At 40.4% G+C, this 19,633-nt stretch overlaps 1 protein-coding gene and 4 pseudogenes across 2 annotated transcripts in view; 3 read left to right on the forward strand and 2 right to left on the reverse strand.

The window, feature by feature from the left end:
- Window positions 1-19,633, forward strand: part of TSNAXIP1 (translin associated factor X interacting protein 1) — a 485,291-nt gene that overhangs the window by 134,761 nt on the left and 330,897 nt on the right. The gene's annotated exons all lie outside the window — the stretch shown is intronic.
- LOC134971324 (5S ribosomal RNA) lies at window positions 4,625-4,742 on the reverse strand (annotated as a pseudogene).
- On the reverse strand, window positions 4,825-4,942 carry LOC134971201 (5S ribosomal RNA; annotated as a pseudogene).
- LOC134971253 (5S ribosomal RNA) lies at window positions 6,664-6,781 on the forward strand (annotated as a pseudogene).
- Window positions 6,864-6,981, forward strand: LOC134971431 (5S ribosomal RNA; annotated as a pseudogene).

Consider the following 19,633-nt stretch of genomic DNA (forward strand, 5'->3'; position numbering starts at 1 on the left):
CAGTCAGCATTACATCAGCTAGTCTTGGTTTGTGACTGTTGCAGGAAGACTGGGTGCAGGGGGCGTGGCAAGCCCTGGAAATAGCTTGGGCCTCATAGTAGCCGCACCCCCTGCACCAGTGGTTAATACACCTATACCTTGGATGTTGCAGCAGGTTGATTGAAAAGATTGAGAAAAGTTTATCCATCTACTTTTTGCATAATATGTCTAATAATTAAGGAGACTGAGTGAACTTTTTACCATGTGATTTACAGCCAGTGATAGCGGAGGTCTTAGTTTAAATTCCGTCAATGGCCTTCGTTTTGGTAAATTGGATGTTCCAGCAGGTTGGTTGCAGTTATTAAGAAAAATCTCTCCACTTGGTGAAAACATAACGTGGCTGAATGTACTAATAATAATAACAACCACGTGTTCAACTGCAGTGTTTCTGATGGTCATAATTTGAATCCTTTTGCTGCCTTCTTTTATAGTACCTTGAAGGCAGGTAATTTAAGCTACAGTATTGTGGAAAGTCACACAGTTTGCTTAATGCATATGCTGGTTGACTGGACTAGTAGTCTGTACAATACTGGCAGTCAGGGCAGGTGCAAGGTTTCTCAGCACTCTAGGCAAATAGTCAACCCAGTCCGTCCGTCCCCTCCCCCGGAGCTATGACTTGGGGAAGGGGTGGGGGGGTAGTGGTGGCTATGACTAACCCTCCCTGTAGTGCCTAGTCCCTATCCCCCCTGAGCCCTAACCCTCACCCTTACCCCAATACTTTTTGTCAGAGTGTTGCGGTGTCGGATAGGGATGTTAGTCCACACAACGGCACTTAACCAGGATGTTTGGTTTATTCATATAACAGAGATAACAGCTTGTAGTATATAGAAGATGTTCTGCAGCAGCATGAACTCACAGTATACATGTAAAGCAGTACAGCGGTAACACAGCATCTCAGTACACACAGGATCTGGCTGTATACACACAGGGTGCTGCTGCGGGGTAGACAAGGTCACACACTCAGGAGAGCAGAAGCTGCACGTCAGTGCAGTTGTCTCTCCCAGGAAGAACTCTCTCAGACTGTGCACTAATCACCTCCTCCTGCACTGAGCTGACGCTAGGAGGGAAAACACTAGAGCAGGGAAGCTGCCTCTAGTGCTGGGAACGGAGACAGACAGCAGAGTGATCCACTGTCTAACAATACTGACCTTCAGAATGCTGGCAGTCGGGATTCCAATGTCGGTCACCTGACCTACTTTTATTAGGCTGTCACACTCTTCAATTACCCAGCCTTAAAATTGAGATTTCTCCTTTTGAAAGTCACACCATTTAGTTTCTGAATACCAAAAAGCTGCAGTGAAAAGTTGTGCAACCTAAATAACAGCGAATGAATCTGCCCCTTAGGACACTTGCAAAAAGATTTTGTGCAAAGTCAATGTGGCGCTCACCTACAAAACATGTTTACGTAGGTAAATTAACATACATATAAAAAGCAATCACCATTCAAATGATCCATAGGGGGAAAAGGGGGTCATTCTGAGTTGATCGTACGCTGACGATTTTCGCAGTGCAGTGATCAGGTTACTACTGCGCATGCGTATGCACCGCAGTGCGCACGCGCATCGTACAGGTACAAACAGCATAGCTTCTAGCGATTTAATCCATTCGCACAGCCGATCGCAAGGAGATTGACAGGAAGAGGGTGTTTATTGGTGTCAACTGACTGTTTTCTGGCAGTGGTAGGGAAAACGCAGGCGTGTCTAGGCGTTTGCAGGGCGGGTGTCTGACGTCCATTCCGGGACCGGACAGGCTGAAGTGATCGCAAGGGCTGAGTAAGTTCAAACCTACCCTGAAACTGCAAAAAACTTTTTCGCCCCGCTCGGCTGCACATGCGATTGCACACTTGCAAAGTGAAAATACACTCCCCCGTGGGCGGCGACTGCACTTGCATGGCTGCAAAGAGTAGCTAGCGAGAGATCAACTTGGAATGAGGGCCAAAGTCCTAAAAACAGTGGATCAGTTTCCTTTTTCTTCCCTTCATTCACGGATACAGCTCCTCCTTGAGGTATCTATGAAGAGAAGTGTCTTACCTCCCCCATGCACTTGTAGCAAAAAGATATTGCAGATTTCCTTTTAAAAAATTTTTTTAATGAAACAGATGTGCACTTACATGCCTTTTTACATTGTTCACATTGTAACAAATACTCCAAGGCAGAAACAGCAGCCAGTTCGGTGAATCAGAACCTCTGAAGTCCCAGATGGCAAAGGGTAAGTGGAACCGTTACTCCGAATGTTAGGTCCACCAAAGGAAAGTCACCGCAGGTCGCTGTCTCAAAGAGTCCACACCAAGGGAGCCACGGCTTAGCGCGTTTCAGACCTTCATCAGGATCATGGCCCTTATCTCCAAAGTTCCCCTATTTATACTACCCTAAATGAGCAGCATTTGAATCTCCTCGCCGCTAGTCGGCGTTTACACCGGACTGCGCATGCGCGGTTAAACCGGTACCCAGAAGTAGCCACATGCATTCCATCCACAGGTCAAATGACGAAAAACAGCATCAATGCTCGTTTCTAATCATATAAATATTCACAATACGTTTGTATTGACTTCTTTATCCAAGTGTATTCATCAGGATACCATAGGTGAATAGAATCCATATCCCCCTAAGGTAGATATGATTTGAATAACGTCCACTAATGTCTTCATAATAAAGTCAATAGGAAAACATTGTACATGTAAAAAATATATAAAAATACCAGGATTAAAATATATTTCATACCAAAGCAACAACAACAACAACAAAAAAATACATTAAGGAATGTGCAATACATCCAAAGAGTGCAAGAACATTCACAGGAAAGTGCACAATAGTCTAGCAGCAAAAATGTGAACATGTTAAACAAAAAATATATTTTTATTTTAAAAATACTAGGTCAACAAACATTTTAATTTGAACTCACCGTTTAGTCCCTTGGGAACAAGGGTGCATAAATGGTGAATCCATCTCATCCCACACTGGGACAGTCTGTTTTCAATATCTCTTATCCGCCACTTAGGCAGTATTTGCTGAAACCCTAAAAAGCTTTTAATATGACATTCCTTAGCATTGTGATATTTCTTAAAATGAGCTGAGACAGTATGAGTCTCCAGGCCTTTGAATATATTATACACATGTTCATCTAATCTTACTCTTAGATACCTTGTAGTTTTTCCAACATGAAACAAACCACATGAACACTCTAGGATGTATATAATATTTCTGGAGTGGCGTGTGATAAATTCCTTAATGGGATAGGTATGCCCATTCACTATAAAATCTGTCATTTTACGGTTTTCTGATTTCACAGATTTATACGTCAAACAGTCACCGCAATGGTGAAAGCCCTTAGATCTAATACTTTGTCTGATTTTGCTATTAATGCTGCTTTTGACAAGTTGGTCTTTAAGTGCTGGTGCTTTTCTGTAAATGAAAACAGGTTTATCTGGTAAACTGCTTCCTATAATTTGATATTGTTTTAGAAGGTTCCAATTTTTATAAAAAAAAAACCTTTTCAATATCTTTAAAAGATGTATTATAATGGCTAATAAAAGCCCATTGTAATTTATCATCAGTATCTGGTTTCTTATTTTTAATTTTCAATAAATCCGTTCGATCAATCTTGCCCACCTTCTCTCTTGCTTTTTCTAAAATGGTGCTTGGGTAATTCTTTTCACAAAATCGGTCAGAGACCTCATCCAACTGTTGATTGCAAATCTCCACTTCGGTACAATTGCTTTTAATTCTAGTGAATTGACGGAAGGGGATTCACCTAAGAAAACATGTTTTGTAGGTGATCGCCACATCGACTTTGCACAAAATCTTTTTGCATGTACTACTACTGAGTCATTTTGGTTGTTTACTCTGTTGCATTTGTCTGTAGCTGCACTCTATTATTTATTGTGCACCTTTCCAAAGATTCTACTTCTATTGTTTGTTTCTTCATCATTTTTGGAATATTGCAGCAAGCATGTTTACGTTTAGAGAACAAAGAAAAGATTTAATTAAGAATACGTTTTTGCAAACGGATGAAGAAATAGATATATGTGATGAGGATTTAAGTTCTGTTTTAAAAAATTAGAGAATGTTATGATTAAGGAAAATAGGCTTTGGTGGGAGGTGGTCACTTTGGAACATTTGAGAAAATGAGAAGGATGGTTCCCGTATAGTACCGGAACCAAGAGAAAAAAGAAAGACTATATGTCTCTTCTGGGGCACACTTGTATTGATGAAAAAAGATTTGTTTTATTATCAAATTTAAAATATAACTTTTATTATTCGTCCTCCTAAAATAAGGGCTCAAAGGCAACAAAGAAAGAGAAAAGTGAAAAAATATATATAATAATATAGAAATATATACACAAATGTCAATATAACAAAACAATTACTGGCGTAGTAGCTCAATGAGCAAAAATATATATCCGATGTTACAAATAAATGTATTTTTCCTATTATAGTGGCATATGCGCTATGATAGAAAATATCTCTGGAAGAAAAAGGAAAAAATTTAAAAAATTGTATGCCGGGCTCTAAATGATTCGATGATAAAATACTAATTATGAAGGGTGTACCCTAATGCTTGGTTCCAGGTCCTGTGTAACTGAAAATACCTGCAGTACCAGGTATTCTCTGGTGGTCTCCCACCCAGGTACTGACCTGGTCCACAGTGCTTGGCTTCCAAGATCAGACGAGGTTGGGTATACTCAGTGTGGTTTGACCGCAGGTAAATAGGTCACACCTCTTGACACCGAGAACCATATGTAGTCCAATCAAAAATGTCTGTGGGTTTTATTGGTTTGGATAAAACTACCTGCAGTACCTGGTATTCTCTGGTGGTCTCCCACCCAGGTACTGGCCTGGCCCACAGTGCTTGGTTTCCAAAATCAGATGAGATTGGGCATAATCAGTGTGGTTTGACCGCAGGTAAGTATATCACATCTGATAATACTGGGGACCATGTGTCATCTAATCTGGAATGCCTATGAGAACCGACAAAATTCATCAACAGATACTGAGTACATTGACATATAGTAATGCAAATACTTGGGTGAAAAACACAGTGCTATGATAAGAGTTGAAAGAGCGAATCAGGTCTATGTTTTGAAAACACTTCTGCTTTTTCATCATCTGCCCAAGCTTCGAATGAGGAAATGAGAGGGTGTCAGAACAAGACACTGAAACAGAAGAAAGTTGAGGAACACTTCTGCTGTCCTGTCATGTAGCAACCTTGTGCTCTGTTTACATAATGCCTTGCAGAGCCCCAAGGTAGTCTGAACAGGATGAGAGAGAGTTCCAGAAATCCTATATCAAAGAAATAATCAAAGGCAAGGGGTCTTCTGTTTAGGACAGGACCACTATTTTGCTGATAGGACTATTAGAAGTTAATTCTTTTGATATTCTGCAATTACTGTGTATCATTAGCAAAGTGAAAAACAGTCAGATTTTCTAATATTCTACAAATACTGTGTATAATCAGTACAAAATGGAATACAATCAGATTTTAAAGCCTTTTTTCAAAAAAATGTATGGTACTTATGTGATGAAGGAAAAAAGGATACAAACAGTCCTGTGTAGGGACTGGACCTATTGGGAACCAAAAGAATGGTGAATATAAGCAAAGGTATCCACATTAGCAATGATTACTATATTCTGGACATTGGTGCTGCTCCTGCTAAAGTATGATATGATCCCGAGAGTCCTTGATTGTCAAAAAGTGCCAATAACCTGTGCTGCATAAATCTAATCCAAAAAGTGAGATTAAGTTCCATCTATTTACTGGACTAAAATGGTCCAGTAAATAGATGGAACTTAATCTCACTTTTTGGATTAGATTTATGCAGCACAGGTTATTGGCACTTTTTGACAATCAAGGACTCTCAGGACCATATCATACTTTAGCAGGAGCGGCACCAATGTCCAGAATATAGTAATCATTACTAATGTGGATACCTTTGCTTATATTCACCATTCTTTTGGTTCCCAATAGGTCCAGTCCCTACACAGGACTGTTTGTATCCTTTTTTCCTTCATCACATAAGTACCATACATTTTTTTGAAAAAAGGCTTTAAAATCTGATTGTATTCCATTTTGTACTGATTATACACACTATTTTCGTAGAATATTAGAAAATCTGACTGTTTTTCACTTTGCTAATGATACACAGTAATTGCAGAATATCAAAAGAATTAACTTCTAATAGTCCTATCAGCAAAATAGTGGTCCTGTCCTAAACAGAAGACCCCTTGCCTTTGATTATTTCTTTGATATAGGATTTCTGGAACTCTCTCTCATCCTGTTCAGACTACCTTGGGGCTCTGCAAGGCATTATGTAAACAGAGCACAAGGTTGCTACATGACAGGACAGCAGAAGTGTTCCTCAACTTTCTTCTGTTTCAGTGTCTTGTTCTGACACCCTCTCATTTCCTCATTCGAAGCTTGGGCAGATGATGAAAAAGCAGAAGTGTTTTCAAAACATAGACCTGATTCGCTCTTTCAACTCTTATCATAGCACTGTGTTTTTCACCCAAGTATTTGCATTACTATTTGTCAATGTACTCAGTATCTGTTGATGAATTTTGTCGGTTCTCATAGGCATTCCAAATTAGATGACACATGGTCCCCAGTATTATCAGATGTGATATACTTACCTGCAGTCAAACCACACTGATTATGCCCAATCTCACCTGATTTTGGAAACCAAGCACTGTGGGCCAGGCCAGTACTTGGGTGGGAGACCACCAGAGAATACCAGGTACTGCAGGTAGTTTTATCCAAACCAATAAAACCCACAGACATTTTTGATCGGACTACATATGGTTCTCGGTGTCAAGAGGTGTGACCTATTTACCTGCGGTCAAACCACACTGAGTATGCCCAACCTCGTCTGATCTTGGAAGCCAAGCACTGTGGGCCAGGTCAGTATCTGGGTGGGAGACCACCAGAGAATACCTGGTACTGCAGGTATTTTCAGTTACACAGGACCTGGAACCAAGCATTAGGGTACATCCTTCATAATTAGTATTTTATCATCGAATCATTTAGAGCCCGGCATACAATTTTTTCAATTTTTTCCTTTTTCTTCCAGAGATATTTTCTATCATAGCGCATATGCCACTATAATAGGAAAATAAATTTATTTGTAACATCGGATATATATTTTTGCTCATTGAGCTACTACGCCAGTAATTGTTTTGTTATATTGACATTTGTGTATATATTTCTATATTATTATATATATTTTTTCACTTTTCTCTTTCTTTGTTGCTTTTGAGCCCTTATTTTAGGAGGACGAATAATAAAAGTTATATTTTAAATTTGATAATAAAACAAATCTTTTTTCATCAATACAAGTGTGCCCCAGAAGAGACATATAGTCTTTCTTTTTTCTCTTGGTTCCGGTACTATACGGGAACCATCCTTCTCATTTTCTCAAATAGTTTACTGAATTATTTTCTGGGAGCACCGCCAACCTAGTGCCAAACTCTAATTATTTTGGAAATATATGGCCATATGTTGGTTATTTCTTAGAGCTACGGCTTTAAGAATATATTTTCTTGGCTATTATTTGGATTCATTAAGTGATCCTCTGCAGACTCAATCAACCGTTCTTTGACACTTTGGAACATTATCAGGCCTCCCAGATTATCCCTAAAGGTCTAAAAATTGTATAACCTGCCTCATTTGATTCATCTGACGAGAATTATAAGAGAGAATGGGATTTGATACTTGATTCATGTTCACTCTCTCACTTGTTTAATTATCAAGGATAGAAGGAAAAGTTTGATGAAATTAAATGAGGAGATCAATCATTTGCAAATGTTAGTACGTCCGTTTAAAGAACTAGAAGATTTCAGAGCAATGGAAAAAGATTTACTTCAGAAAATGAATAAAAATACAAGAGAACTAAGAGAAAAAACATAAAAAATATTTAAGAGATAGTAATTTAGCTTCTCTATCTGAACAGATAGTTATTTCTGTCTCGAAATTTGATATTGGAGACAAAAATAAAACCAATAGGAGCTCTGGTAAAGTCAGCGGAAATAATATTAATTTTCCCAATAAAATCCCTTTCTGGAGGAGAGAGCCTCAGAAAAACTTTGAAGAGCTTCCCTCTGTACATCGTTCAAGACATTATGATATAGATGCCTAAAAGTATAAAAAAAGGAGACCAGCTAATTGTAGGAAATATCCTGAGGCAAAAAATAGGTGGGAGACTAGAAGATTCCCTGTAAGATTGAATAAAGATTTTGAATGTCCATTTAACATTGGTACGTATAATAGGTTTTTTCCTTTAGTGAATGATCCTAGAGAAGACACTTCAATGTCTGGATCATCACCTTTTTTAAAGTGGGACCCCAGAATCCCCAGACAGAACAGGTTTTAAATAAGAAGACCACAAGTAAACCAATTAGGAGGGAGAAAAGGGCAGGGAAGAAAAAGTCTGCTAAACATGTGACAATTAAGTCTTCTATATTAAAATCTACTGGAATATGTCAGAAAGAGTTTGACTGTCAATCGGAAGGTAAAATATTTAATCTTACTGATAAAATTTTAACTGACTATGAGAAAAGAGTTTTAAGTAAAGGTCTCAAATTTGCCCCTTCCAATAAACCTAATGCATTTAATATTTTCCTTGATATTCAAAAATTTGAAAGGAAATGAACTGTAAAGCGATTCTTTTTAAATAAGGAAAGTGAGGAAGGACGGTCCGATAGACCTAGAGTTCTATCCATTTTTATGCCTCCATCTACTTTTTATCCTACCAATTCAAAAGGTAGCTGTATAGATTGTTTTAATAAAGTTGTTTGTGAAGAAACTGAAAGGATAATTAAGAAAGGAAATACGAAAAGAAATTTAAATCTAAGTAAGAAGGAGTTTGAAGCTGTAGAGGCACTTAGAGAGAATAAGGACATAATTATTAAGCCGGCCGATAAGGGTGGAGGGGTGGTCCTTTGGAAGAGAGAAAGCTATATGTAGGAGGTTTTTAAGCAACTCAGTGACGGAATCACATATACAAAATTTAAATGTGATCCAACAACTAGAATTAGCAAATTCTTATTGGATTTGAATACAAAAGACTTGGAAATGAAGGCTACAGTATTAGTAAAAGTGAGTTTGACTTCCTTAATATAAAAGACTCCTCAATTCCTATGATTTATCTACATCCAAAGATAAGGACCTCTTCCACCCTCCAGGGTGGCCAATAATCTCTGGCTAAAATAGTTTGAGTAACCTTTCTGCTATGGTGGATTCTTTTTTTGCAACTGATTGTACAGACCACCAGCGCATATTTAAAGGATACGGGTGATGTCCTACAAATTATGTCTAATTATATATGGCAAGAGGGCGATATCCTGTGTAGTGCTGACGTTAGTACCTTATATACAATAATTGAAATTGAAAAAGGTCTAACAGAAGTGTCCTACTTCTTGAATTTAAGTCACTTAAGTGAAATTGTTAAATCCTTTATTTTAGAGAGTATACAGTTTATTTTATTAAATAATAATTCTTATTTCGATGGAACGTTTTATCTACAGCAGGTATGGACAGCTATGGGCACCAGGTTCACCCCAAGTTATGCAAATGTATTCATGGCGTACTGGGAGAAGCACCACATATGGACTAACAGTGTCATGGAGGCTAACCTGGTGTCCTGACAATGTTTTATAGATTATGTATTTTTTATTTGGAGAGGTAATGAGCAATCCCTTTTAACCTTTTGCAATGTTTTAAACACCAATGATTTTTCAATTAAATTGACATTTACCAGTGGTTTTGAGGAGGTGACTTTTTTAGATCTTAGTGTATATGTAAAAAATGGTGCGCTCAATACAAAAGATTTAGAAAATCCACCAACTCCAATAGCTTTATAGCTAAAACCAGCCAACACCATTCAGTTTGGCTGGATGGATTCCCCTTCAGTCAATTCACTAGAATTAAAAGGAATTGTACTGAAGTGGAGATTTGTAATCAGCAGTTGGATGAGGTCTCTGACTGATTTCGTGTAAAGGGTCACCCAAACACCATTTTAGAAAAAGCAAGAGAGAAGGTGAACAAGATTGATTGAACGGATTTATCGAAAATTTAAAATAAGAAACCAAATACTGATGAGAAATTACAATGGGCTTTTATTAGCCATTATAATACATTTAAAGATATTGAAAAGGTTTTTTATAAAAATTGGAACCTTCTAAAACAAGATAAAATTATAGAAAGCACTTTACCAGATAAACCTGTTTTTATTTACAGAAAATCACCAGCACTTAAAGACCAACTTGTCAAAAGCAGCATTGATAACTAAATCAAAGTATAAAGGGCCGTACTGATGGGGAGATTTCCCCAGCACACATCTCTCCCCCCGTTCAGCACAGCGCGATGTGCTGAGAGAGGGGGGGGGGGCACGGGTGGCCGTTCATTTCACCCAGCAGTGAAATGAGCAACCTGCTAGCACCGGCGATAGCGACGCGCAGGGCCGTGCATCACTGTCGCCGGCACCCCTACACATGGAGCGATGACTAGATTGCTTAGAAGTTAGCTGAACATCGCTCCGTATGTACCCCCCTTTAGATCTAAGGGCTTTCACCATTGCGGTGACTGTTTGATGTATAAATCAGTGAAATCAGAAAACCATAAAATAACAGATTTTAGAGTGAATGGGCATACCTATCCCATTAAGGAGTTTATCACATGCCACTCTAGAAATGTTATCTACATCCTAGAGTGTGCATGTGGTTTGTTTTATGTTGGGAAAACTACAAGGTATCTAAGAGTAAGATTAGATGAACATGTGTATAATATACGCAAGGGCCTGGAGACTCATACCGTCTCGGCCCATTTTAAGAAATATCACAATGCTAAGGAATGTCATATTAAAAGCTTTTTAGGGATTCAGCAAATACTGCCTAAGTGGCGGAAGAGAGATATTGAAAAAAGACTGTCCCAGTGTGAGATTAGATGGATTCACCGTTTAGGCACCCGTGTTCCCAAGGGACTAAACGGTGAGTTCGAATTAAAATGTTTCTTGACCTAGTAATTTTTTTTTATTTTTTTTAAATGTTCACATTTTTGCTGCTAGACTATTGTGCACTTTCCTGTGAATGTTCTTGCACTCTTTGGATGTATTGCCCATTCCTATTATACATATTAAATTGACCCTAGCGTGAATGTGTCTGTGTGTACATGTGATAGGGAATACAGATTGTAAGCTCCACTGGGGCAGGGACTGATGTGAATGGGCAAATTTTCTCTGTAAAGTGCTGCGGAATATGTGTGCGCTAAATAAATAACTGGTAATAATAATAATAACAATAAGGGCCACGCTTTTGATGAAGGACCAATAAAGGTCTGAAACGCGTTAAGCGGTGGCTCCCTTGGTGTGGACTCTTTGAGACAGCGACCTGCGGTGACTTACCTTTGGTGGACCTTACATCCGGAGTAACGGTTCCACTTACCCTTTACCATCTGGGACTTCAGAGGTTCTGATTCACCGAACTGGCTGCTGTTTCTGCCTTGGAGTATTTGTAACTTGCCTTTTTACATTGTTCAAATACTAAGTGCACATCTTTTGTATTTAAAAGGAAATCTGCACAATATTTTTGTGTCTTTCGTGTTCCCTGAACCTGGCTTGCTACAAGTGCATGGGGGAGGTAAGACACTTCTCTTCATAGATACCTCAAGGCAGAGGCGGATTGGCCATAGGGCTTACAGGGAAGATCCCCGGTGGGCCGACGCACCTGTGGGGCCTGTTTTGTTTGAGGACATGTGGTCCTATTTATAGACATAATGAATAAGATGCTAAATAATTTGCATATATAAAAATTTCTTTGCCACTTAAGCCTGTGATTGCAGATGATCTAGGGTATGCTCTGTCTGCCTGCTTGGCTGACATATAAGATTGAGTGAATAGTGATTGGGATACGCGGTTTGTGTAATAAGCAAGAAAATATATCTTTCTAAAGAATTATATAGTTTCCTAAATTCTGAAGGTGTATCATATAATGTGCTCATAATATTTAATTTTATTTCCTTTTAACTTCCCCCTTGATGCTGGACATGCCCACTATCTGGAAAGTCTTGGGGGCAGGGTGCTGCTGCCATGGCCCACGGCTAGACCTTACACCTCTGGTGCTGCCCATGTGGGGCCACTAGTACAAATTTTTCCAGGACCGCTTTTTGTTCCCAATCCGCCCCTGCCTCAAGGAGGAGCTGTATCCGTGTATGAAGGGAAGAAAAAGGAAACCGATCCACTGTTTTTAGGACTTTACCCCCTATGGATCATTTGAATGGTGATTACATTTTATGTGTATGTTAATTCACCTAAGTAAACATGTTTTGTAGGTGAGCGCCACATTGACTTTGCACAAAATCTTTTTGCATGTACTACTACTGAGTAATTTTGGATTGTTACTCTGTTGCATTGTCTGTAGCTGCATTATTTATTGCGCACCTTTCCAAAGATTCTACTTCTATCCCTTAGGACACTTGTCAAAAAGTTTAACCTCATGAGTACACCCTCAGAAAAAAATAAAAACAGCTTGCATACTTCCGGTGGGCGGGGCATCTAGCATGGCCGCTTTTTAACTTCTCTCTGCACAGGGGCTAGAGAAATCCACCTCAATCCTCCTTATCCTGCCTTCTAGGAGTTGCATATTCTATGGGAGTGTGTCCCCCGAGTGTGGAGGAACAATTTAATACCTTACACGTCCCTGTGCGCCTATTTTCCGCCGAAGTCAAGCCGCTAATACTGACAACGTGGGTAGCTGCCTGGATTGGGCGCGAACTCCGGGAGGAGCGCGCCTGAAGAGACAAAGCTCCGTCCGCCCTACCCCCCTCTCTGCACTGATTCTTCTCCTCAGCTTGTCTCCTTCTAGGAGACTATACTACAGGCTACCCGATACCTGCATTGTGGGGCGGCATCTCCTCCATCACTGGCCGAGTCTCCGGCCGTGGGCCCCCGGGGCTGGGCTCTGGAGGCTTGAACCATCGGCGGAGGCAGGCCCGGCGCTACCCGCTCAGCAAAGGGATGCAGAATCCAGACACGCCAGTGCAGCACTGGATGAAAGATGCAAGGGTCTTTCAGGAGTCCAGAAACTCACTGACCTTTTATATACACACTGATTACAAGCAAACATATCACAGGTGAGGATGGTTACCTTTAGTAGCCGTTCAAACCCATTTATGTCAACTTGTGTGCATGTTATCAGGCCAAAATCTCCAGGGTATGTAAACTTTTGATCAGGGTCATTTGGGTAGTTTCTGTTGTCATTATGATTTAAAAAGAGTAAACACAGTTGTTTGACAATAAATGGCTTCACCCAACCACTAACCATGAGTGAAAGAAAAGTTTGTGAGTTATCATTCATATTCTCTGACAAATGGCCAGAAAATCACATTCTGCTAGGGTATGTAAACTTATGAGCACAACTGTAAGTTGCCCAACTGGACTAGTAGCCATGTGCCGAATGGGTAGTATTCCTTTCATTTATTTACATTTGTTAATATTTACTTATAGAGCACCAGCATATTCTGTTGCCCTGTACAATTGGGAACAAAACAGTCATAAATCAAGACTGGGGAATAATAAACACATAAGAGTGCCATGCTCTCAAGTCAACAATCTATAGGGAAATAGGAATTGATACACAAGCTTAAGTACTGCATATTAAGCAGGGCATATACTATACAATTATCTGGCAGACCATCTGTCCAATCTGGCTGGTTGGAATGAAAATCAGGTAATGTATTATAGCAAATGAAAACCATTGATGGCCATTTGCTCCCAAATACTGAAAAATGGACAAAAAATGTATTTCAGAGAAATTGGTTAAATCTGTGTACCTTGTGCATTCCTGTAACCGTGATTTGGAGCAGGTAATGAATGTGGATGGGAATAGCAGATTTTGCACTGAGCGGAGAAGTCGAGTTAGAAGATAATCAGAGATAAGTGAAAAGATGTATGTTGTAGTTTGGTTAATAGCCTTATGTATAAGTAAAAGTGTTTTTATTGCATTTGGTAGAATACAGGGAACCAATGGAAGGACTTATAGAGCAGAGTAACAGATGATGAACATTTAGCGTGGAAGAATAGTCATGCAGCTGCATACAAAATAGAGTGAAGTGGTGAGAGTTTATATAGGGGAAGACCACTACGGAGACTATTGCAATAATAATGTGGGAGATAAAGATTGCATGGATTAGAGTTTTTGCAGAGTCTTATGTAATATATGGGCATAGTCTGGATATGTTTTTTAGATTTGTGTAACAGGATTTGGAAACAGATTGATGTGGGTAACAAAGGATGGTTCAGAGTAAAGGATGACACCTAGGTAGCATGCTTGAAGTGTAGGACTGATTGTTGTGTTATCAACAGGTTGGTAACTACTGTTGGCCTGTGGAAATATTATTATTTATTGGAAACAGTAAGTTTGAGGTAGCAAGATGGCATCCAAGATGAAGTGGCAGTAACATTGCACAAAACGGATGGTTACAAATTTGGAGAGGGTAGGTAGATTTGAGTATAATCAGCATACAGGTGATACTGAATTCAAAAGAGCTAATAAATTTGCCAAAAGACATAGGGCCATATTCAATTAGCAGTGATAACGGACTTTTCACGTAAAAAGTCCGGTTTTCGGGTGGAAAAACCGGACTTTTCACGTGAAATGCAATTACAGCCTATTCAATCATCCTGGAAAATTTATCGGTGATCATGTTTTCACTAATTTCACTTCACCTTCTCTAAAGCAGGTGAAAAGTTGGGAAAAGTCACTATTTTAAGGTAAAAATGTTTGGATATGGTACAGAACTCCTGGGACACCCCCCTTTATGACTAATTAGGCACGTTGAAGTTTTTAATTATTTTTAATTGGCCAATAATGACATGTCATTTTTGGGGTGAAAAAGTAAAAAGTGATGGAAATTGGGGTTCAAGGTATGGGACAGGTATATTGGGGTGCTTTATGAGTGGGACAGGTGTTTTTTAGGCTTGCAGATGGGAGTAATCGGTCTGTTTCCACTTTTTTTTAAAGTACCCTAAAATGACCCAAATATATACTTATACCCATTTTCATGTACACCAAATTTTATGAGAGCATTTATTTTGCTCAAAAAAACTTGCTTTCTATCATTTTTTTGCATTAAAAAAAATGCATATAACCGCCATTTGACACAATTTCCCAAAAACTCTCTAATGTGATCTCTAACACACTTCTCTTCTGTTTTCCTATGTTAGTTTAGCATTTTTTGGGGTACAGGCTGATTTCCCCATTTTCACCTGCACTTTTCACTGCAAGAATTTTCACGTGAAACCTGGTCGGAATTGAATAGGTCGAAAAATGGAGCGAATTTGCGAAAAATTGAAAAACGGTGCGTTTTCGCGGCAATTTTCGTCCGATTGCTGCGAAAAATTTTCGGGTGAAAAATTGCCGCGAATTTGCGGATAATTGAATACCCTAGTTAGTGTAGATTGAGAAAATCAGGAGACCCTCTAGTAAGTATGGTTCAACAGATCTACATTAAAAAGTCTACAGTTAATAGCTCATCCCCAAATGGTTGACGTGAAAAAGGTTAACAATGTCAAAAGATCAATAAGGTCAAAAGGTTGACAGGAAATAGGTAGATAGTAGAAAAGGTTGACAGAATCAAAATGTCATCAGGTTCAAAAGGTCGAAATGGACATGTCGACAATTTTCTTCTGTTTTTTGGTGGTTTTTTTTTTCACTCTTTACCCCCATGTACCGCATCTGCTCACCATGCTTGGGCAAGTTACTATTCCCAGTTGTAGTTCATGTGATGGTAAATGATGAAAGTTTAAAAAAATTTAAAAACTTGTGTCATTCTTTTGAACCTGACAACCTTTTGTACTATCTACCTTTTACATGTCAACCTTTTTTAACTGTCGACCTAATGCATGTCGACCATTGGGGGTTAACCTTTTGACTGTAGACCTTTTTGATGTGGATCTAGCAACCGGATACCCTTTTGAGTACCTTTTTCTGCAGCATTGAGTAAAATCTCACACTTTGTAGGTTAATATGACATAGTAGATTAGGAGACACATGCTTTACAGGCTGATATAGTAGAGATTTTACTGTGATTACGTGGCATACTTTTTTGAACCTTTAATGTTACAGCAAATGCTCTACTGACAGTTGACAGGGTAGACTCTGATTTGAATCCTCTTTCAGTCTTTTTTTCTTTTCTTATTTTGTCATCAATAGTTTATATTGGAAAATATGGGGTACAGAAAGGATAAAAAGGGGAAATGGGTACAGAAGTAAAAAAAAAAGGTGGTACAAAAAAGAGAGAAGACACGGTACAAATAATTAATAACTAACTCTAACCCTAACCCTAAGAACTCAATGAGTAAAAGTAAAATCGAATACGAACACCTATAAATAATAAAAGAATAGTCCCATATGATAGCCTGAGGTGAAGACATTTAGGATAGCTCAGTGAATGACTAAGAGAAGGGGATGTTGGTGAAAGAGGGTGATAGTTCTTTATTTTCTTGAATTCTGGAACATGTTCGTTGTTATCATAGCGTTACACCATTTGCTCAAAGTATAGGGGGGCTCAGTAGACTAGCTGTCACATGCCTGCTAGTGACGTGCGGTGAGGTTCAGGCAGGTGAGACAGAGCCTTTCCTGTCATACCATCGTATACGCCAAATTTTGGCTATATAAAGTATACTAAAAATACAAAGAATATATTAGAAATATCTTCTTTGTATTATTGTAATAATTTTATATTCCAAACTCTGAGTAAAAAGTCTATGACAAATGAGGCAGTTCCTACCTTTTCCACACATCTCTGATCAAAACTCAGCAGATTTCCATCAGTCATTCCAAGTTGAGCGTAGCTGTGCTAAATTTAGCACAGCTACGATCCTGAACTCAGACATGCGGGGGGACGCCCAGCACAGGGCTAGTCCGCCCCGCATGTCAGTGCCGGACCCCCCCCCCCCCCCCCCCCCCCCGCAGAAGTGCAAAGGCATCGCACAGCGGCGATGCCTTTGCACTTTAAGAGTAGTTTCCAGCCAGCGCAGCTTTAGCATGCTGGCCGGGAGCTACTCTTCGTTCTCCGGCCCGCAGTGGCTGCATGTGACATCACGCAGCCGCTGCTGGCCACTCCCTGCACGGTCCGGCCACGCCTGCATTGGCCGGACCGCGCCCTCGAAACGGCAGCCAAATGCCGGTGTTTCACCCCCTCCCGCCCATCGACCGCCTCAGTCTGTCAGTCAGGTAGAGGCGATCATAGTGTAGAGACGGGCGGCCATGCACCGGCGCACTGTGGTGCCGGCGCACTGCGGTGCCGGCGCATGCGCAGATCTGACCCAATCGCTACGCTGCGAAAAACTGCAGCGTGCAATCGGGTCAGAATGACCCCCACTGAATCCTAACAACCTCCTCGATAGGCTGAGTAGTTCATCACAGTGCCCATTGCAGACACATTTTCTGCATTGTATGTGGCTTATGCCAGTGCTTCTGTTTGATTTCTCCTTACTTCAAACTGTACATATATTTGCTTTCCCTGTACCTGTTTCCTATCTATGACTGGTGGGTATTGGGTAAACTCTGCCACACTTTACTAAATATTGTATTTGTGTGCGTTCATTGTCACATACTGTGCCTGTTACACGCTGCTCACTACCATATTGTGTGTGTTTACTACTTGCTGTTAACATATCTAATAAAAGCAAGACTTTGGTAGCATGTAATGCCTGTCACACTGAGGGGTTACCTCAGGATTTATCACTGGATGGTCTATGCCCGGGCTGCCTAGTGCCATCTAGCACCTCATCCCCACCATTTACTGTACAAGAACCTCCATGGGCTTCATTTACAACGTTACTGGCTAAAATTGCATACCATATAGCTACTCCACTGGTGGTCCCCCCTATGGGTATACCTCAGCCAGTACAGCCCACACTGGCTCCCCAAGGGACTGGTCCACAATCAGTGCAGCCCACAATGGCTCCTTCTGTAGCAGTTCCACAGCAACTGCAACCTCCAATGGCTCCCTTTATGGGTTTTCACCAGCCACTACAACCTATTTATCAGGCTATAGAAGCCACATTTATCCACCCCCAGAGGTTGGATTCATTCTCTACATCTCTGCAGAGTCTAGCTGCTTCATCTGCTGCTTTTCAAAGTATGATACATGGGCAAGGCACACTGCCTGCACCTATTGTTGCTAAACACACTTTACCTTCCACACACTCCACACCACACTCTAAGTTGGAGGAATCATCAGTACTTGCGGACATGGTTGAGGTTTCTGATGCATAATCTCACTCAGGGGATGAGGAGACCCCATCTAAATTCAATGTGACAGCATTAATCAGGGCGGTCAAATTCTTTCTTCAGCTTCAGGATGCTGAACCGGCCATTACTGCCAAAGATCCACTACGCGAGCAACAGAAAGTAGTCCTAGCTGAGTTTTCACACTCTGACCACTTCACAGAAGAATTCATGGTACCTAAGAGACTCATCTCCTTTTACCCATTACCCACAGAGTATGTGCACAGTGGGAAAACCCACCTATTGTGGATACTCATGTGACACACTTACTCAAAAGTTCCATCCTACCTATCCCGTCCTAACTTTAGGAACTGCCGGATAGACAACTGGATGCATGTCTAAAGTCAGTATACTCCCTTACAGGCCAGTTTTGGCCACATCATGGGATGCTAAGGCCATAGAAACATAAACTGATGACCTAGAACGCAGTTACATACTGGGGGTGATTCCTAGTTGTTTGCTCGTTGCTGATTTTCGCAACGGAGTGATTAAGGCGAAAATGCGCATGCGCATGGTACGCAGTACGCATGCGCTAAGTATTTTGCTCAAAACTTAGTAGATTTACTCACGTCCGACCGAAGAATTTCCATCGTTGAAGTGATCGGAGTGTGATTGACAGGAAGTGGGTGCTTCTGGGTGGAAACTCACCGTTTTCTGGGAGTGTGCGGAAAAACGCAGGCATGCCTGGATAAAAGGCGGGAGTGTCTGGAGAAACGGGGGAGTGGCTGGCCGAACGCAGGGCGTGTTTGTGACGTCAAACCAGGAACGAAACGGGCTGAGCTGATCGCAGTGTAGGAGTAAGTCTCGAGCTACTCAGAAACTGCTAAGAATTTTCTATTCGCAATTCTGCTAATCTTTCGTTCGCAATTCTGCTAAGCTAAGATACACTCCCAGAGGGCGGCGGCCTAGCGTGTGCAATGCTGCTAAAATCTGCTAGCGAGCGAACAACTCGGAATGAGAGCCACTGTAAATGGCCTACATAAATCACCAAAGCAGCACTCAAAGTGCGGCAGCCATGCGGGAAGTGTCTCAGATTTTCAAGACTTGGGAGCTTTCTCATGTCTCTCACCATTTTTAATTTTTCCCCAGGACCGGGCAATCCTTAGAACAAGAAAAAGATATCTACCTAAGGTAGTATCTAAGTTCCATATTAACGAACCCATTTTCAGGAACCTGGCCTCTCACAACAAAAGGAAGCATCATTAGATGTGGTCAGTGCTCTCCGGATCTACGTGGACCATACTGGTTCCATTAGGAAGACCAATTCTTAATTCATCCTTTATGGATTCCACAAGTGGTGCAGGCCCACCACTAAA

This window comes from Pseudophryne corroboree, chromosome 11 (genome assembly GCF_028390025.1).
Source record: "Pseudophryne corroboree isolate aPseCor3 chromosome 11, aPseCor3.hap2, whole genome shotgun sequence".
Taxonomy (NCBI): domain Eukaryota; kingdom Metazoa; phylum Chordata; class Amphibia; order Anura; family Myobatrachidae; genus Pseudophryne; species Pseudophryne corroboree.